General features: G+C 35.4%; 1 pseudogene; it reads right to left on the bottom strand.

The window, feature by feature from the left end:
- Nucleotides 1-14,588: 14,588 nt before the first annotated feature.
- Nucleotides 14,589-22,851, bottom strand: part of LOC149194290 (putative multidrug resistance protein pseudogene) — a 76,941-nt pseudogene continuing 68,678 nt past the window's right edge.

Consider the following 22,851-nt stretch of genomic DNA (forward strand, 5'->3'; position numbering starts at 1 on the left):
GATGTCATCTACATACAATAACAATATAATATAGATGCCATCATTTTTCCTTTTGAGATAAACACAATGATCAAAATGACATCTAGTATAACCTTGTTTAGACATAAACCTATCAAATTTTAGATACCACTACCATGGAGCCTGTTTTAGGCCATACAAGATCTTCTTTAACCTGCACACTAGTTTGTCCTTCCCTTTGACCCCATACCCTTGTGGTTTCTTCATATAAATCTCTTCCTCCAAATCCCCATGGAGAAAGGTCATATTTACATCTAACTGCTCAAGATGAAAATATTCTGCTGCTACTAGACTTAAAATAGTTTTGATTGAAGTCATTTTAACAACATGAGAAAATATTTCATCAAAGTCTATACCTTTCTTCTATGCAAACCCCTTGACCACAAGTCTAGATTTATACCTTTTTCTACATCCATATTCTTCCTTCGGCCTATAAACCCATTTATTCTGCAATGTTGTTTTACCTGCAGGCAACCTAATTGAGTCCTAATTCTGGTTATGTACTAAGAATTCCATCTCTTTTTTCATGGCTAGCTCCCACTTCTTCCTCGTTTCTACCTTCATTGCTTCTTCATAACATTCTAGTTCGCCAAAATCAGTCAACAATACATAATATAATGAAGGAGAGTATCATTCAGGTGGTCTACTTATCCTGGTAGATCTTCTAACACCACTTTAAGGTGTTTGAGTTGCTTTTTGTTGTTGTTGTTATTGTTGTGGTTGTTTATCGTTATGATTTTTAGACACCTTTACTTTTCCTGTGATCTCATTAAGCACTGTGTATTCTCTATTTTATTTTTCCTATTTCTTTTCCTGTGATCTCATTAAGCATTGTGTATTCTCTATTTTATTTTTCCTATTTCTTTTCCTGCATTTGATCCTTATACAAGACCCTTTCATTGAATATGAAATCTCTAATCCTAATTATTTTTTGACTTTCATAGTCATATAAGTGATAACCAAAATCATTAACACCATATCCAATAAAGGTACATTTATTTGATTTTTCCTCAATCTTTGTTCTATTTTCTTTATTAATGTGGATAAAGGATTCACAACCAAAAGTCTTTAAAAATGAGAAATTTACCTTTTTACCTGTCCATGCCTCCTTTGGAATACCACCATCCAAGGAACTTTAATGCCCCTTGTTTATTAGATAAAAAACACTATCTACAATATCTGCCCAAAATTGTAAAGGAATCTTGCATGGAATCTCATGCACCTTGCATGCTGCATGATTGTCCTGTTCATCCTTTATGACACACCATTTTCTTGTGGTGTTCTTGGAACTATCTTCTCTCTGCGAAATCCATGCTCTGAACAATACTTATCTAACTCTTTGTTGCAATATTCTCCTCCATTTTCTGATCTGAGACACTTCAACTTCTTTCATGTCTCATCCTCAACCAAAGCTTTCTATTTCTTGAAAGTATCAAATACATTAGATTTATTTCGAATACAATAAATCCAGGTTTTCCTAGTTGCATCATTAATAAAATTAACATAATAATGAGAGCCACTAAGATATGATACCTGAGCATGTCCCCATACATTTGTATGCACAAGATCTATTTTTTCACTATTATTTTGTTTCCCAACTCTGAGAAATCTAACTCTTTTTTGTTTTCCATAAACACAATTCTCACATAAATCCAAATCAACATGTTTTAAACCTCGCAACAAATTTCTTCAAATCTTGTGATGTCACAATGTTGTATCTACTCCTGTGGAGGTTAAATCATTAACAAAATTAGAAATATCATTGCATAAATACAATGTACCAACATTTTCTCCTTTTTCTATTATGAGAGCTCCTTTAGTGACCTTACAGGCTTTATCTATAAAAGTAGTTACACAACCTTCACCTCCCAACTGCCCTGTTGAAATTAAATTTTTCTTCAGATCTGGAACATGCATTACCTCCTTCAATAGACATTGGTTTCCATTCTATTTCTTTGTGAAAACTTTACCCATTCCAATGATTTTACAGGCTTTATCATCACCCAAACAAGCCTGTGCAAAATCTCCTTGAACATAATCATGAAATTGTTTCCTATCAGGTGTGGCATGGAATGAGGTCCCTAAATCTACCACCCAGGCATCAATAATATTTTCTAATGAAAGAATCAAAGCATCTTGCAACACATCACTTGTCACATTCACTTTATGATTGTTTTCTTGTTGTGTGTTTCCTTCTTTCCCCTTCCGAGACTTACAATCTTTCTTCAAGTGTCCTTTCTTCCCACATTTCAAGCACATTATCCGTGATCTAGACTTGGATCTACCTTTCCTTGACTTACCGCAATATCCTAGGCTCTTTCCTTTTTCCATTTTTCTACCCCTAGTCTCTGCAGTCAAAGCATTACCTGATGTCTCACTGGAGGTTTTCCTTCACATTTCCTTGCTAAGGATAGCACCAATGACACCATCAAACTTTAAATTACTAGAACCAGAGACAGAGTTACTAACGGCCATAACTAATCCATTCCAACTTTCTCACAATGATCATAGAAATAACAAAGCCCTAACTTCATCATCAAAATTTACCCCTACATAACTTAACTAACTGGTAACCATATTAAATTCATTTAAATTATTAGCAACAAATCCACCTTCTAACATCTTCATGTTAAATAAATGCTTCATAAGAAATTCCTTGTTAAGGCCGAGGGTTTTTCATATAGTTTGACCAATGCCATCATTAAACCCTTTGTTGTCGTTTCCTTTGAAATATTAAAGGCCACCAACGCTGCTAGGCACAACGTTATTGTTCCAAGTGCCTTTGTGTCGATAATCTCCCATTCTGTGTCTGCCATAATCATCGAATTCTTTGTTTTTCCACTCAATGGTAGGTATAAATCTTTCTGATACAAATAATCTCCCATCTGCATCTTCCATCACTGGAATTTTTTGCCGTTAAATTTCTTGACCCTAAACCTACCATCTTCTGCCATTTCTCCCACTCAAACCAAGAACACTTCTCTCATATGGGTTTAACGGAAAAATAGACCATTAGCTCTGCTACCAATTATTAGAAAATTATATATTACAGATCAATGGAACATATAAAATATTGCAAAAAGAAAAACACAGAAAATGATAAAACAATAGAGACACAGATATACGTGGTTCACCCAATTTGGGCTACGTCCATGGAGAAACAGCTAGTCCTTCCTTTTATATTATCCAACAAAATGAAGAGATACAACCTACAAAAAATCCTCTGTAATTTCCTCTTTTCTCTCACACAATATCCTTTCTCTTTCTCGCTCAGAATACACATATACACAGTTGCAATACAATTCCCTCATATAAATTGAGGGGTTGCCTTCTAGGGAAAAAAACCTAAATTAAACATAACTTCTACCATCAGATCATCCACCTAATAAATGACCTAGATTGACTACAAAATTACAATATTTTACAAGGAAATTGTACATCTATTTTTAGCTTCAGGGGCACTGCTCGGACCCCCCAGCTGAGGGGGATGATCCCCCCCACACCCTCCCGCATGGAGGGGTGTATAGTCTTCCTAAGGTATACATCTGGATGAAACAAAGACCTTTGAATCAAGAGGATAATCAGGTTCCACACGAAATAGTTACACCCCACTACCGTAGGTTACACCCCACTACCGCAAGTTACACCCCACTATTAGACCTCCCACAAATTCCTCCAACAGTTGGAACTAGTTTAACTGACTTTAACTCAATTAGACTGAATTAAATAATTACAACTCAAAATAAACTCAACTAGTGCTCCTAATTGTAAGAGACGCTCTACATGACTCTAGTTAGACCCTCAACTTGAATTAACTAAACTAACTAGGTCAAATTAACTTAGTTAAATATTACAAGTTGTCATGAGATGTAGGGTTAAAATTTTATTCCTAATTTAACTCAAGAAAAAATTAAATTAGGTTTTTTCTTGATGTATTTTTTAACATTTCTACTTTCTATTTTCAACACTATAAGACTCAAAGGTACATAATGTGAGCCTAAGCCATAACGTGAGCCTAGAGTGTAATATCCCTCTTAACACTAATTTTTATTTTTAAGAAAAAGGGAATAATTATTTGTATAGGAGACTAACTCATTTTCCTCCTAAATGCATTTATTTCAGAGTATTTACTTTGATAATTTAAATATTTGTTTCTTTATTCTTTTCTCACATTGATCCCAAAGAAAGGTGTGGCCTTGAACCCAAGAGGATTTCATCCCCTTTCCCTATCTAACGTGATCTATAAAATTATCTCAAGTATCCTGGTTCGACGAGTGAAGCCCCTCCTGAATGGGATCATAGGGCCCGAGATGTTAGGTTTTGTGGAAGGTCATCAGATAATGGATGGTATCCTGGTTGCACAAGAAGCAATTAAATCCTTATCCACTTCAAAATCCCCAGATATGTCGATTAAATTAGATCTTTCAAAATCTTATGACTGTTTGAACTAGAACTATCTTTCGACAGTCCTGGAAGCATTCAGATTTTCATCCTCATGGATTAGTTGGATCAAATCTATGATTGAAACCCCATTCTACTCCATTCTTGTAAATGGGGCTCCCTCACGCACCTTCAGGGGATCTGTGGGTATGAGGCAGTGAGATCCTTAACCCTCTTCCTTTCCATCAATGCTACAGAAGGATTAAGCATGCTTATAAAGGTTGTGGTGGAGAACATATCCCTTCACGGGTTAAAACTCACCCGAGCAATGCCTTCCATCACTTACCAACAATTTGTAGATGAAAACAAGTTGTTCAGAAAGCCCACCCTCAGAGAAGCAAGAGAATTTGGATCCATCCTAGAGGAATTTCAACAAGCATTTGGAACATTTATTAATGGTGACAAATCTGATATGTTCTTTTTCAATACTCACCCTTGAAATTAGAACCATATGGCTCGAACTCTTTCCTTCAAAATTGGATCTCTTCCATGCACTTATCTCAGTGTCTCTTTGATGGCTAATTCCTTGAAAGTCTCGCACTAAAAGGACCTGCTAAGTCATATCGACCAAAAACGCTCTAGATGGACCTTTCAAGTTTTAAACTCTAAAGGGAAATTAATCCTCCTAAAAGCTATTTTGTAGGCCATCCCAATTTACCAGCTCTCGGCCCTTCCGTCCCCCCGTAGTATATACAAAGATCTCATAGGAAAATTTTGGATCTTCCTATGGTGAGGTCTGCAGATATGGTCGAAAATGGGCCCTGGTTGCATGGGAAAAATTATGTAAAACAAAGGTTTACGATGGCCTTGGTTTGAAGGACCCAAAATTTTTGTCTCAAACCCTCAGTGCTAAAGTCTGGTGGTAATGGTTGCAAGGTGGACAGAAGGTTTGGAAGGAGGTGTGGTCATCTAAATATGGCTCGGATGGATGGCAGGAGCCCCTAGGATCCCATAATAACATGCCGAGTGGATCCTCAATCTGGAATAGGGAAAAATATAACCAAGTGTTGATTCAAGACCATGGGTTCTGGGCGATAAGAGATGGTAGAAAAGCTATATTTTTGGAGGATGCTTGGATGAAACACCCCAAACTCAGTTTGGAGGACAATCTGTGGGAAATTGAATCCTTCACCACCCATCTTGGCTTGGAAAATGTTAGAGATTTTTTGAAAGACTCCACTGAATCATCGAAGTGGAGAGTTTGGAAACCTAGAGATCTTTGGCCAGTTCTAGATCTGCCTCTAGATTGGGAAGCCCTCACCCTGATCCTGCGACAGTGCACCATTCTGAACAATGGTGAACCAGAAAAAATTTGTTGGGGGCACCTCCCAAAAGGTATGTTTTCTCTTAAAGAAGACTATTCGATTCTTTCCACTTATTCTGATCAAGATCGTGACCCATTATGGAAAAAAATATGGTACTCAAATTTGTGACCCAAGATTTCTTTCTTTCTTTGGATTTTCTGGCATTGTAAGCTCCTCACATGGGATAAAATTAGGAAAGAAGGCTTCTGTGGCCCCTCTCATTCCCCCTTGTGCACTAGGGAGGAGGATTCAACTGATCACTTACTGAACTTTTGTTCTAAATTGTGGGAAATTAGGGACCGACATGCTATATTATTCGGAGTAAGCAATCGATCAGACAATAGTTTAAAGGAATCTTTAGAGTAGTGGCGATGGACGCTCTTCCAAAATCCCATTGCCAACAGAGCATGGTGTATCTCACAGGGATTTTTTCTTTGGAACATTTCGAAAGCAAGGAACATAGCAATATTCCATTAAGAGAACATCTAGACTGACTAGGTCTTAGAAATGGTGATGAGTAATATTAAAGAAACTATGTTAATCTCTCGTTGGTCGGATGAATATTGGAAGGAGATAGCTAGGGAACGAGAAATATTAATCACGCTCAACCTCAATCTAATCCTCTCCATCCTTGGCCCCACTGACTTTAGTGCTCTTAAAGCCCGCTCCCCAAATGTTTTCAGTAGCTCGTCACGAGGATTCCTCAAACTGAAATTTGATAGATCCTCCAAGGGAAACCCGGGTCTAGATGGCCTAGGGGGAATAATTCAAAATGACAAATGGAAAGCTGTGAAAATATATGTAGCCTCATGCATTAGCACCAACAATAACATGGCAGATTTTCTGGTGCTGGAAAAATGACTACAAGTTGCAGCGGATATGGGGGTTGCTAAGATGCAGGTGATAGGAGACTCTCAAATAGTGATAGTCATGCTACAAAAATTGATAAATGGGTCCCCTGTAAACTGGGTGATTAAGATTTGGAGGCTGGAACTCATCGGTGAACATATTCTCTCAAGGATCCCTTCTTTTGAATATGCAATTATGAAGCAGGTTGACCGAGAGGGCAAGAAGGCGGCGGAAAAGCTTGCTAATTGGGGTTATGATCATCAGAACTAGGAACTCATTAGGGACTAGCCCCCACCCATGCAGGATACATCCATGGAATATGTGAGTAGGATCGTGGCCTCAGAGGAGGCCTCCCCGATGGGGGTTTAGGAATGGAGAGGAGCATGTTCCCGAGGGAACACGTGGGCGCCTATGGTAAGCACGTGGCTACAGGATGGCGGGTTGGCCTCACGAACCTCCCATATTACCTTGAGTATGAGAGATAGTAAATAATTATGTGGGAAACCTCAAGTCACATTGGGTCTTGTAGAGGGTGGTGAGCACATTAACATTATGGAGGCTGGTGGGGGTATTCGATGGTCATTCTGTAATGGGTATAGTTTTGGATCCTATGTGTGGAGTGATGGGAGAATAGGAGGGTGTTGCAGAGGTCCTCTGGGCTAGCCAAAGGGTCACCATTGTCGTAGAAGGTTTTGGCCCTATCGATGGGTGTGGGTAGCTATCAATTTTTGAATTGGGCTTGGTAAAAGCAAGTATACAAGGAACATGGTGTATGTGTGTATAACGAGGGTGTTTTTTTTTTTCTTTTGGTTTATTTGGTTCGGTTTCAGTCTAGGATGGTTGTGATATTTCCGTTGGTGGAGCGAGATTATTGAAGAGTGCCTCCTTAGCTAGTCCATAGGGTCTTGGGCCATGAGGTGGTGCCATTGGCAAGCCTGTCGTGGGTTTTGGTTTGTTAGAATTTTGAGGGGTCGCTTTGGGGGGTGTAAGCTGCTGGTTCAATGTGGGAAAAAATTTTGTAAGTCATGGATGCCTGACACTGGAAGTAGAGGCGGTTCCGCGAGAGTTAGTGGTCTTAACCCCTACGTGGATTGTTTGGTAGCTATTGGAAGGGTGGTCTTCGTCTTGCTTATATGGTGTCGGGCTTTCAAGATTGTGGTTGATTCCATGCTTAAGGTGGTCCTCAGCCCAGGTGCTGTCTAATTCAGGTAGGCCAGGCTTGGCTAAGTCCTGGCCTCAGCTCGAGCTAGTGCCTGGTAGTGGTGAAGGGAGTTTGGAAGGTCCAAGTGCAGAGGGTTCAAGTCATGTGGATTTAGGAGGAAAAGGTGGTGGTCGTTCGGGGCATTCTAGATGTGCAAGGTCAGTAACTCAAGGTCATAGACACGAGGGCTCAGCTAGGAGTCAGGCCTGCCTCACTTCTCCCATTCTGGATCGAGGGGGTTTGGTTCATCGTGGTGGTTCTAGGCATCGTGTATCGGTGCATTAAGGTGGCCACGGTCAGTGATAAGGCTGCTGCATGGAGCACTGTAGAGATGTGGTTTAGTCAATTCTAGAATGTCTGGAGAATTCAGAGTGGGTTAGACATGAGGAGCATGCTAAATTGATAGAAACTCTAAACAAAATGCATTATTTCCAATGTCATACCCAGGAGTGTATTGTGGTGGTCTGGCGTGGCCAGATTTTTCTATCAGAGAAGGTCGAGAAACTGGAGGCTTGGATGGCCCATTTCAAGGAGCATGTCCAATGCTCCTTTCATCCTCTGCCACCTCCTGGTACATCTATGAACAACCCAGCCTCCATCACCTCTGACGACTAGCATGGATAGAGGTGTTTTATATGTTTTGTCTGTTTATTGGGGCCTATGGCCTTTGAAATTGTGGATTGTGTCTCTCTTTGTTTTTTTGTTTCATTGTCATATGCTTTCAATGATAGTCAACAAACCTAGTCGGGGTTAGACTACCTATGTTTTTCCTATGATGTATTTCATTTTGAAACTATGAATAGAAATTTGACTTACAAAAAAAATTGATCACAATATGTTTTCTCTACAATTCCTAAATTGATATTTTTTTTATAAACTTCCACTTGTTGTTTTTATTTAAATACCCTAGACTATTATTCATTACTAATCTCATTTTTATTTTTTAGCATTCTATTCCAAAGAATTTCTTTTTACAAAAATCATATAAATTCCTTGTCCTTCCGAGAATCATACATTAAATTCCTTATCACGGATACAATTTACTTTAGTGCTCTTGTTGAAATTGATCTATCAACCCTTGACCATTTATTACTTACATAACATTTCTTTTTAACACTGTAATGTGTTTTTTTCATTTTTATAAATCAAAGGGTTTTTCAAGAAAAAATATATTTTTCATTTACCAACAAACTTGTTTTATATGCCATGCTACTCTCTTTCACTTATACTAAGTTTTCGACATCATTTTATCCTTTAACCAAAACTCCATGTCCTTGTATAAAATAAACATATATCATGAGTATGATATATATGCATTTTTTGGTTTATGATGTATATCATTGGACTTATATTAATTCTTACAATTCCTTTCATTTCTCTGATGTAGTATTGTTGTTCCCGAATTCAATTCATCACATTTGATATAATTTATAAGGTTTTTTATGTGAACTCTCTCTAGAGCCTTCTATGCATATATGTAGCATTCTTCTGCATCTCCACATACTTTCCTTTTGACACGACAAATCAATGGTTATCATGTAATCTGAAGAATTGACGATGATTAGAGTTTTTAGGGTTACTTTAGATGTAATGACTACTTCGTTGGTTTCTATATGTTCATTCATTTCCTCATTCAATTAAAATTTCGTGAAAGTTTCTTTTCTAAATAATGGCATGGTAAAACTAAGTCTACTTCTCTGCCATTGACCGCGTCATTATCTCTTCCAGACATAAGGCTATACATTGACTTTTGTTTGAAAGATATGCTAGAATTAAGTTTTACTAATGTGCCATTTCTAAGATGTTCCATTCATTATTTTGTTAAATTTTTGTGCTAATCTCTCATTATTGACTTTGTCAGGTTCTTACGGCTATGTCTATGTTGTTTCCGTATTAAGGGTTTGTTACCCAACTTTGGTCATCGACCATAAAAGTTCCCTAGAGTTTATTAATGTGGAACTATGTGTCTTATTTGTTTTCCCTTCACTAACAACACCTCTCAGGTGAACTTTTGATGTAAATTTTATTAAAAACTTGTCTTCTTTTATGAATTTCCCAACTAAAGTTTTTGGGTTTTTAATTTATGATGGTTTGGAAAAATTTACACTCTCTCTTTGAGATATATTTTCGTCGGAGAGGTTGTTGAGGTTCTAAGGTTTCATACCTCTAGCCTTTAACTCAACAACCGAAACTGGTAAATATGCAAAAGTTTCCCCTTAAATACATTAATGTTTCAAAAATTGTGACATCTATTATTGATCATTCTTCTTGTAATTCTTTTCTAGAGTTTGTACCCATTTATTTTTTGTTTCCATCTACTTTAAGGGGTAGAAATTATCAATTTGTTATACAAAATATGAATAACAATATTATGGTCTCTCTCCATTCATTTAATATATTAAAATTCATTTGGGATTTTAGGAATTGTCTTTTAATTCTAGGCATTACACGACCACATTCACAATATTTTGTAAGGGTTTTGATTTGTTTATTTCAAATTACCATTTTATATGTATAAACCCTATATGGTTATTGATTATTAAAGTGTATTCATACAACTATGATGTTTGCTAACCTATAGTTTTATAAATGTAAAATTATTGTTTATGTTTCTCTATAGAGTTACATATGTGTGTTATTAATATTTTTTTACTATAGACAAAGTTATAGATAAATTTCTTTGTACACTTTTATTTTCCTTTTTCTTTTATATATGTATTAATAAGGACTCTCTGGTCGCATTGCATATATTGTTTCCCATATCAATACTAAATTTATTTATTCTTACACAGATAATTGGAATAGGATGAGGTTATAATCGTTCCAAGGTAATTATGAAACTCACTTTTAAATTATTATTTCATTACTAATTTTTTTCACTTATTCCTTTGTAATAAACAATTATTAATGAATATCATTGTTTGTTTTCGTTTTCTACAGGCAATTTTCAACACACTAGTTGGATTACCTTTTTCCTTGGATGTTTCCAATTTCTTACAAAGTTACTCCTACAACTCATAGGACATTTGACTATCTCTATCTAGGTCGGATGATCCAAAACTTTGATTTCTTAATTCTTCTGGACGTGACTACTGTGCTCAAAGTCAAATCTCTGAAATGTTTGGTTCTAAATATTTAATAGTTGGTATTTTTCTTTATGTATTTATTAAGATATATCTTCTTCCATGATGGAAGTAACTTGAAGGCTCAAGCCTCTCTTGTAATAATAATTTCTTTGGAACATATTGATTCCATTTACTTTTGGTTAATTGTAAGTTCCTATCTTTTATACAATATCTTAAGGGTTATATATATCCCTTACAATGTTATCCACATGTAGACTCTGAGTCACTTGACTATGTAGAATTCTAAAATGCATGTTTATGTTTCTAAATACCATGTTTTATTTTCATCATATTTTAGATGTATGTTATTTGAATTTTTTTTTTAATATAAACATTTAAATTAAGTGTAAATTTTATTATTATTAGCCTAGTCATTTATATTTTAAGAGAAATATAATCGTTGTGCCTATTTATGTCTTTCAGGGTTTGGGATATTTGCAAGAAAAACTATTCATTGGAATGTATAGGTTTCTATTTCAAATATTTTCGTGAATATTTATCATTTCTGTACATTCTTGTATATATTTTCATTGTAGTTTATATATGTGTGTGTGTGTGTGTATGTGTGTGTGTGTGTGTGTGTGTGTGTGTGTGTGTGTATCATTTTGGACTCAGTCATCAAAATTACATATATGTGCATGCATATATAGACTCTTATACTTCGAGTGAATACTTAAATTTACCTTGTATATTAATTAAGGTTATTATAAAATTTTGTGTTTAGACATATTTGCACATGAATTGTTTTAGTTTCAACAAATTTCCATACAATTTTTATAAATAAAGATAACATAAGTTAATTTATTCTATATAACTATTGTAAAATTTCGAATCTTCACAATTCAATTTTCATGACATCTAGAAAATAAACAAAACTCAAATTTTTCTTCAAACCACATTATAAATTTATGCAGAAATGAAAAATTCAAATACTGACATGAAATATAGATTTGGAAAACTAGTAATTGAGTATTTGGCTCCTCCTAGCCTTCATACTACATCCAACAAGTATCCCCATGAGCATAACAGGTTTGAAAATTCATTTTTCTTGTCCTATTCACTTGCTACTCTCATTGTCTTTCCTAAGACAACATGAGTCTTTCTCAACAAGAAGACAAAAAATGAAAAAAACTCCTTTTTTTTTTTTTTCTTTTTCCATTATCCATTTGGAACTCATTTTGGTAGTTGGTAACTACCTCGACCTCACTAACAAGTGGTAGGTATTTATTAGATCATTAGTGATATTTTGTTTCTCACCCTAAAGGCAACACCCTTTCTTTTAGGGAAACAATAAATTGTACAATTCCATAAAATCATAATAAATTTAATCATTGAGATTATATTCCTAGGACTTGTTACTGGGTATTTAATATTCACCAAAAATTTGTAGCGTTATCTCTTTTAGCTAAGCGTACTCCACCATTAATTTTCCAAACATCTTTTATTTTACTAAAATCATATTAAATACATATTTATTGTCATTGATTATCAGTAATAAATTAGAAATAATTAAATTCTTCATGTCTTTCAAATATTGAAAACGAAAACACATATATACAACTAATTACATGAAAACCTCAAGTCATGGGATATCACATCCTCCCACGCTTGAATATGACATCGTTCTTGTGTATGATCATAGTCTTCCGAAATACATTCTAGTTTGTTAAAACATAGAAGGATATGCTTCTTTAAAATCATCCTCCAACTCTCGAGTTTCCTCTTCCATATTGAAATGTTTCCATTGAGCCTTTAGCAGAGTTATATCTCTATTTCGAAGCATGACTACCCTCCAGTCTAGAAAAATTAGCAGTTCTTCTAGGAACTCTCCCTCTAGTTCCACCTATACAACATTCTAATCAATTATATTAGATGGATCATGTACATATTTCTTTAACAATGATACATGAAAAACATTGTGAACTTTTATATTTGTTGGATGGGCAAGCTTATAAGAAACTAGTCCAATTCTAGCTAAAAATTCAAAAGGTCCATAGTATCTAGGTGATAACTTGGCATAGTTTTCAAGTCTAAGAGTGTTTTTCTTTGGTTTCACTTTTATATACACATGATATCCCATAATAAATTCCTTTTGAACTCTTTTCAAATTTGCATAGCTCTTTTTTTTTACCTTATGTTGTTTTTAAATTATGTCTAACTTGTTTAAGCACTTCCTCCATCTCCTTTAACGTATCTGGCCGCAATACTAACCAATATTTAGTATGGTCCTAAGTTAGAGGTAATTTTCAGATTATGCCATATAGTAACTCAAAGGGACTCATCTTCAAAGAAATTTGGTATCCATTACTATAGGAAAAATCAACTAGATGCAAGTAGTCTTCCCACTTAGTTGGTATGTCCATAACATACATCCTTAACATATACTCTACGATATAATTAGTTATTTCCATTTGACCATCAGGTTGATGGTGGTAGGTTGTGTTAGCGCTTGAAATTTCACCTCAGGCTGAGAAAGGTAAACCTCAAGGCAACATCAAACCATTTAGCCTCGTAGCTAGCCCTACGGGGCAGGAGAAGGCTCTCGCCAGTCTATCTCGGTAAAATCTTCAATAGATGAGATGACCAATAAGGTAACACTGATATTAGGCTAGTAAACTGATAGAAAGGGATTTTTAATAAATGATGGGGTTTTTCTGGGCTGCATAGGGCAAGACATAGTTTGAACAAAGAAATATAATAAAAAACACAGATTATCGACTGAGGCAAGGTAGGCAAGAAATTTAACATCAAATTGAGATTAAATGGGATGGCAAGACTGCTGAGGAGCTGACAAGGGCATAGGAGATGAATCCTTGTCAAACAGAAGAAAACATTAAATATGAACAAACTTATAGGCAGAGCATATAATACTATGAATTCTACCTAAACACTTCATTTGTTCAATTAGAAATGGTCATGAAGTGAAATGAAACATAACAGTTTACATATGAAACAAAAGGAAAACTTATGCTAACTTTCATACCACAGGAATCTCAGAAGTCAGAGCTGTGTAATTTCATTAAAAATCTCTGTCAAAAACTGTACAATGAAAGCTCTGTTCTCCACCAGCTCTCAGCACTCAGAACTCCCCCTTCTGACCCCCGTTTACAAATGATTTTTTAATACATAAACAGCTCAGAAGAAAACCGATCCATGAAAAGATGGAACTGTTTCAACTGGCACTATGAAAAATAGTAAAAAGCCACTCATATTTTCCTAATGATCAGCGCATAGACCGAAAAAAATTTCCCTACAGGTCGATAAAAAAAATGAGTTGTTCAGCTATAATTGCAAGAATCAATCTGATGGCCGATAAACTGGGGCAAGGATCTCCTGAAATCATGACCGAGGATCAAAATAGGCAAATTCGTTCCTATATCTTTGCTTATGGTTGATATCTTTGTTTAATTTTTGCTTTGCGGTCTTTGACTGCCGCGTTACAGTTGTCATTTTAAATAAAACTGATTTTAATAAAAATAGCCTTTACACTAAAATTCTGCCCATTCCAGCTCATGATGACAACTGTGCCTCAGAGAGGGTTACATGGTTGCAATTAGTTGGACAGTTTGCTTTTCCGAAGAAACACTTTTCAACTGAGAAGAAAGCATGTCTGCGTCTTCAATTTCGCAGGTAGATGCATTGCTTGTTCTTTTACCATCGTTTTCTTCTACCCAGCAGCAAAATTGCAGGATTCTTTATGATTGCCCTTGCTATTGCAATGCGTTGCTTCTGCCCTCTAGACAGTTGCACTCCTCTCTCCCCACAATATGTGTCATACCCATCCTTCAAACACGATATGAAGGTGTGAGCATTGGCAGCCTTGGCAACCTCTATAATCTCAGATTATGTTGCATTAGGTTTTCCATATAAGATGTAAACTCCCTTATACATCTCAATCTTAATGTCTTTACATCCAGTCCATCGATTGTGATCATCCCTTGAAATGGATCGTAGAATCGTTCAATCAGTGCTATCACTGTCGACTTCCCTGATCCACTCTGCCCAACCAAAGCTAAACTACTCCCTCTGCTAATCTTCAAACTGAATCCGTTCAATATTATCATATTTGACCGAGTTGGATAGGAAAAGCTTACTTTTCTGAACTCAATGTCCCCTTGGATGTTCAGTGGCTTTATTTGCTCTGGATCATCTGGATTCATTTTGGTGACCCTGTCAAGTATTCTGAACACAGCTTTTAAGGCAGATGAACCTTTAGCTAGGTCTGAAGTCATACTTCCTGCCTCGGCTATCACTCTCCCAGTGCTTACAAGAATGACAAAGGTCTTAAATACACTACCTGAACTGATCAGTCCCTGTTCCACAAGCTTTCCACCGTACCAAAAATCCAAAGCCCAAGTCAAGAATGTCAGGCTTTGAGCACTTGCTATTCCAAAACCAGCTAACCATGACTGTCTCAGGCCCTCCTTAAGAATCCCCCATTGGGTAGCTGCGAATAGTGCTAAGACCATGTCTTTGGAACACAATGCTGTGATTGTTCTGTGGTTTGCCACTGCTTCAGCTGCCATTTGGCTGCCCCGATTTTGGGCCTTTCCAGATTTGCTGGACATGCTTGTCAACAGAACTTTTCAGGTGTAAAAACAAAGAATTGTAAGGGGCTGCACAACTATCACCAGGATTGCAAGTCGCCATGCTACTATTAATCCCAATGTCATTGCCAGGATTACTGCTGAGAGAGTTTGGATGACAAGAGATATACGATCAGACACCAAAGATTTAACCACATTGGATTCATTGGCAAGCTTGGCACAAATTGCCCCACTGGAATTATCTTCTTGGTCAAACCATCCAGCCTCAAATGTCAAGACCTTGGCAAGCATTTTCTTGCGTATCCTTTTAGTGAGTGATTCTGCCATAGCTGCAAAGTTGTAGTGCTGTAGGGGATTTAAAATGAATGAAACAAGGCATAAAGAGAAGAACACCAAGGCATATGACCTTATCTTTGATTTCATTTCTTTGTGATCATTGACAAAAAAGACAGAGATCATGCTTCCCAAGACAAATGCATAAACAGGTTGCACTGCCCCGAATATAATAGCGCATGTACTGCCAACCATGGCTTCTTTCCACTCAGGAGCATTCAATGCCAACAATCTGCAAAAAGAGCCCTGCAGCTCATGGGTGAGTTAGTTGTAGTCGTGTTGTCCAAATAAACAGATTTTCCTATCAATTGAGGGCTTGATCTGCCAACTTGATTGACATTGCTTGTTCTCGTAAAGGAAACTTGAGTCTGAACCCGTAATTCTTCTTCAATCCTTGTCTGCTACTGCAATTGGTATTTTCTCCATATGAGAAAATACTACACCCAAAGGGACAAGATCATCCTTGACAAATGAAAGCCCCTACAGAGATCTCAATAATTGCTGTCTAATATTGTACTCAACCTCAGAGAAAGGTCATGGAGGTGTGTTATCCAAGTGACGGGAAAGATGCTTTGTCCAAGCTTCTGGTACAAAATCCTCTGAATACAATTACTGGAAAAATGTTCCTAGCTTCACAGCACCCAATAGTGAGGTCGAACTTTCAACAACTATCACTTCTGCTTGTGCTTTCGCAGGGATAAGAGCTGAGGAAACTGCTGCCATTTGAAGAGCAGGTGAATCTGATACATATTCTAAAAACACATTTAATGATTTCTTCTTCAAAACAGGGTTTTGAAGAAGAATCAATCTCACACTGACATAAGACGGAGTCTAACAGGTTGTACTAAAGTTTAACTTTGTTCCCATTCCTTCAAATAATCCAGTCCAAAATTTTGAAGTCGATTTCACATCACAGTCTAAAATCATAATTTTGGGCATACCGTGAAGTATAACTATCTCTTTCATGAATATTTATGTAATATTAATAGCCTTAAAGGTAATTTTAACAAGAATAAAATGTGTAGCATTTTTAATCCTATCTACCATTACCATGATTGAGAAATTCTACCCTCTAGTACTTGGCTTCTAGTAATAAAATCCATGGATGTGGTTTCCCATTTCCATTCTAGAATAGGTAAAGGTTGCTACAAACTTGTTGGATGTTGATGGTAAGCCGTCACTTGTTGGCACTCTAGACACTTAACCACATATTTTGTTGTCTCTTTTTCATGTTGGGCCAATAATAATCCTCCTCAACATAGTTATCAGTCTTTGATATCCAAGATGACCAACTATTGGTTTCTTATGTAATTCATTTAAAGAAAATGTTCTCAATTCTGGGTGATTAGGAAAGTAAAATTTTCCTTTGAACAACATAAAATATTTGAATATTTCATGAAAAATCATTTTCTTTTTCACCTAACAACTCTATTTTCTACATTTTATTTTTAACTTGCATGTATTCTTCATCAAATTTTGTTGTTTTTGCTACCCTTTTTATCAAATTTGTTTGTTGGCTTGTTTATGAAATTGTACAGATTTGATATAACTTTCTTCTCAGGGAATCAATAATTTTATTTTTATTTTCCTTTAATATGTAAAATTTCAAAACCATACTCACTTAGGAATGCCAGTGATTTAGCATGCCTAGAATTCTTGTTTGGCTTGTCAAAAGTATATTTGAGGCTAACATTGTTTATCCTTGACTGGAATCTCCTTCATATCAAGCAATTCCTCCACACTTTAAAAATGTGTATGATGTTTTCCAGCATTAAGACATGTCTGTTATAGTTCTTTTCATGTTCCTCTATTTTCATAGAATCACAACCGATTACATAACCCTCTTGCATAAAAACACCTCCCAATCCCTCTTTACAAGCATTTGTTCATACAACAAAATATTTATAAGGATAAGCTAGTTTCAGGATGGGGGTAGTGGTTAATAACCGCTTTAGTTTCTCAAAAATTAAATGGTTCTTCTGACTCCATTCAAATTTTTTCCCCTTCTTTTGTAGATAAGTGATAGGATATGCCAATTTAGAGAAACTTTCTATAAATATTCTATAATAACTTATAATTCCCTTAAATGACTTGACATCAGCTACATCCTGAAGTACTAGCCACCCAGTAATATCTCTTATCTTTTCTGGATCCACAAAAATCCCTTCCCTAGACACTACATGTCCCAAATACTAAATATGTTCTTGTTAAAATAAGCATTTTTTGAATTTGGCATATATCTCATTCTCTCTAAGTGTTTGAAGGACAATCCATAGTGTTGATCATGTTCTTCATTACACTTTGAGTAAACTAGAATATCGTCAAGAACATGAAATTTTTTGGTGAATTAGTCAGTCCAAATGGAATCACTACAAATTCATACTGTCCATATCTTGTTCTCAATGATGTTTTATGTATATCTTCATCCTTGATCATTATTTGATGATATCCATGCTTTATATCATTTTTTGAAAATATTAATGCTCCTTAGACTTGGTCAAACAAGTCATTGATCTACCGTAAAGGATATTTATTTTAATTGGTCATTTTGTTCAATTGATTATAGTTAATACAAAGCCTAAGGGTTCCATCTTTCTTCTTGATAAATAGAATTGGTGCACTAGGTTTTATGTACTTCTTATCTAGAAGCTCTTGCAATTGAATTTTCAACTCCATTAACTCAATAATACTCATCCTATATGGAGCTTTGGACTGGAATTTCTCCAGGAATGAGATCAATAGTAAGATGGGGCTTCACCTTATGGATTTTACTAATGATCTCATTCCTGGAGAAATTCCAGTCCAAAGCTCCATATAGGATGAGTATTCTTGAGTTAATGGAGTTGAAAATTCAATTGCAAGAGCTACTAGGTAAGAAGTACATAAGACCTGGTGCACCAGTTCTATTGTTCCCTTACATTATTATTGTTATGTCGGCTCTAATTATATTATGACCCCTTAGACTCCTATATATAGAAAGGAGGTCTTTTCAATTGTTCATTTGTGTAATGTAAACGAGGTTTCCCCCTCGAAGAGGCTGATTTCTAAGGCGTTCATATATCTTTTCTATCTTTTTGTGAGCTAGTTTCATAACATTTGGTATCGGAGCTTGGTCTTGAAATGATTGTAACCCTATACTTTCAGATCTCAAAGTTCTGAAATTTTCTCCTACAGTAGCCCTCTGAGTCCTCTTTCTAACCCCAAAAGTCTGATCAGAATTTGATTCTCCAAGAAAGAGTTATGCCCAATCTCCTAAGATGGCCTAATTATATAATTTTTCAGTAGAGAAAACTTGTATGATGTGCCACATGTCACTGTTTCAACCTTCAGATCTGAAAGCTATGCGAAAAAAACTATAGTCCGTCCGTTTTCTGCAACTTCTTATGAAATTTCAGTTTGTTGCTCAGAGAGAAGGTTATGACGATTTTCCCAAGGTCACCTGTTTAGGATGTAATTCGGGAGTTTGCAAAAATCCTAACTTCCTCAGATCATATATCCGAAAATATAGTGAGACAAGATATGAAATTCGGACTCGAGATTCAGAACGATTTCTTCTCAAATGGGTTTTTTCTTTAGCTTCTACAACTTCATAGAGAAAAGGTTATAGCGAAGATACCAATATGACCTGCTTTAGATGAAATTATGGAGCTTGAAGAAACCCTAAATTCCTCATATCATATATCTAAAAATATAGCGAGACAAGATCTGAAATTTGGACAGGCAGTTCAGCAAGACTTTTTCTCAAATGGGTTTTTTTTTTGCTTTTGAAACGTCACAAAAATAAAAGTTATAGCAAAATACCACTATGACCTGTTTGGAGCAGCGAAACCCTAGAATCCAAAGCTCTGACACCAAATGTTATGAAACCAGCTCACAAAAAGATAGAAAATATATATGCATGCTTTATAAATCAACCTCTTCGAGGGGGCAACCTCCTTTACATTACACAAATCAACAATTCTTAGATGATACAAATGACAAGACCTCCTTTCTATATATAGGAGTCTAAGGCGTCATAATATAATGAGAGCCGACATAACAATAATAATGTAAGGGCACAATAATAACAATAGTGGGCTTCTATGGGGTACAATAATAACAATACAGGGACTACATGGGCACAACAATATAATAAGGGGGCTGTACTAATAACAATAAGGGGTTACACTAGTAGTATAGGGACCTAATAGTTTCATCCATGGTCTTTGGATTATCAATCTGAATCCTTTCCCTATATGAAAAAGGAAAATGACTAATGAACCTTTGTATTTTTGGCATTTTACTCCTTCAGATATGGTAGATATCTCAACAAACTCATAAAATTATTAACAAAATCATCCATGGTAGACTATCCCAATATTAAATCATGAAACTCTCTAGCTTTTTCATCAAAATACCTTTTGATTAGATATTTATTTTTATATTATTTTCTAAAGAGTTTCCAAGTTAAATATTTACTTCTAATTCTTTCATAGATTTTTTCTCCTCTCAACATAAGGTTTTCTTACCAGTCAAATCATAAGTTTCTATCTTGGCCTTCAAATTTCTTGGATAATTGTAGACTTCAAAATACTTAAACATATTAAGAATCCATGCTTCCACTCCTTCAGATTCACCATCAAAATTTGGAGCCCTGGTATTTTTAAACTTTGCTTGCATCTACGATGTCATCGCCTTATTTATAGATATAGAAGTACTACTTATATACTATGTTCTTCTCCCATATCAAATTCATGGGACTTAATTTCACTAGAAGTTATAGAATTAGTTGTTTCTTTTGGTTCACTTGTAGTTCTCTTACTGTGACTTTTTTTTTGGTTATTGACTCTTTTTTCTTCTAATTTCCTCAATAGATAACCATTAATCTCATCATGTTCTACTTTAGCCTTAGAAAATGTTTCTTGATTGTCTATTATGCTATCTGAGTCTTCCTTCAAGCTGCACACTACTTGCAGTAACTAAAACTCTTGATTTTCCGCAATACTAGTTCCTCCACCCATCATTCCAATTTCAATATCAGGTTCCTCACCACCTCCAAGTGATCCTATAGAGGTATGTCCATTATGTTCCTCAAACATATTTTAAACTTTTATAACACTCCCTTGACAATATGAACATGACATAAATAAAATAATTGTTTCAGTTTTAGGACACATAAAAGGCCTAGTTATGTCACATAACATATATCAGTCAACTTATATTAATGTTTACAATTCTTTTCATCACTTCGATGTGGTATTATTGTTCTTGGATTATATACATCACATTTGATATAGTTCATAAGGATTTTATGAGAAATACCTCTAGACCCTCCTATGTGTATGCGTAGTGTTCTTATGCACCTCCACATACTATGTTTTGACCTACCAAGTCAATGGTTATGGTGTGATCTAAAGAATTGATGGTGGTTAGAGCTTTTATGGTTTCTTGAGGTGTAATGACTACTCCAACCATTTATGTCTATACATTCATTTCCTCATTGTGCTCTGTAACTTTTCTCTTTGTAATTAAACTTACTCAAGGGTTTCTTTGTTGAATAATGGTGTGGGAAAACTATGTCTCTATCTTCATCATTCACAACATCATTATCTCTTCCAAGTAGAAATTTATACTCGTATTTTTTCTCAAAACATAATGATAGAGGTAACCTTTACTAATGCACCATCTCTAAGATGCTTAATTCATTATTTTGTTAATTTTTTGTATGAATTAATCTCTTTATGTGATAATCACTCATTATAGACTTTGTCATGTTCTTATGACTTTCTCTACTGTGTTTCCATGTTAAGGGTTTGTTACACAACTTTCTCCATCAGCCATAAAGGTTCCCCAAAGTTTATTAATATAGTAGTATGCATATTCACTAGTAAAAAATGATGAAATTAATGAATAGGTGACTAAAAACGTTAGTCACCGCAATAATTTCAAGTGAATTACTATTAAATTTGAGCAATCGTAAGTGACCAAGCTAAAAATGACTAACTTAAATGATTAATTTAGTCTAGGGATAAAATATACAACTAGCTAATAAGTGACTAAACTAAAAGCGAATAACTTAAATGTCTAATTTAGTCTAGGATTAAAAAATATGACTAGATAATAAGTGACAAAATTATTTCATGGTGAGACTACCCTACAAGCCACCAAATTTCTATCATATCCATGAAGGTCAACAACAATTTGTGGTTCAAGATATAGCTAATTTGGAACAAACTTAGCTTTAGAACCTAGGATTTTTTTCACCTCTAATGTTTATGGACAAAGAGATCAATTTCTAAAGCATGTGGGAGCCAAACTATCACCTTTCCCATGTTGACTCCTTCTATTGCTTTGAAAATAACAGCAAGAAATGATAAAACTAGAATCCAGAATATTCCAATTTTAATTTGTCCTTGAATTAAAATTGTGAATTAAAATTCAAATTTAGTCTCACCAACTGCTTGAAAATAATTAATTAATTCATCTTGAGTTAATTAGTTGGAGAAATTCAAGTTAGAAGTCTTTCTCAAGTCATGCAAGAGTTATCCCTTGAATTAAGGAAGTTATCCATTAAATTAAGGAGATGAGGTTGAGTTATATTTGAGTTGTAATTAGTTAACTCATTTTACTGAGTTAAGTCCAATTAAATTAGTTCCAAACTGTTTGTGGAATTAAGAGAGAGTTATCAATCAATTGATGCATGCATGCATGCAACTAGTGCTACTCAGTTAACTGGAGATTCTCTCATCAGAAACTCATGCATGTCTATTCTGAGAAAGACCCAATCGAGTTAAATGTCAAGGATAGTGTATTATTAGTTGCATATGTTTTCCTATAAAAGAAACCAATGCATGCAGTCAAGGTAAGGTTCCTTGAGGATTGTGAAATCCTGACAGTGTGTGAGATCAATATGAGAGATCAATGTTCCACTTGGTTGAGAGTCTTCCACTTGGTAACAGGAGGATCACCCAGGAGAAACTACGCAAGGAAATAGGAGGCTTGGAGGGTAGAGGAGAAGGATTAGGAGAAGTCTTGATTGCCTATGAGCATCCAGG

Source organism: Pinus tabuliformis, chromosome 2_2, assembly GCF_031772625.1.
Source record: "Pinus tabuliformis cultivar Carrire ecotype Pingquan chromosome 2_2, CPIR1, whole genome shotgun sequence".
Lineage (NCBI taxonomy): Eukaryota > Viridiplantae > Streptophyta > Pinopsida > Pinales > Pinaceae > Pinus > Pinus tabuliformis.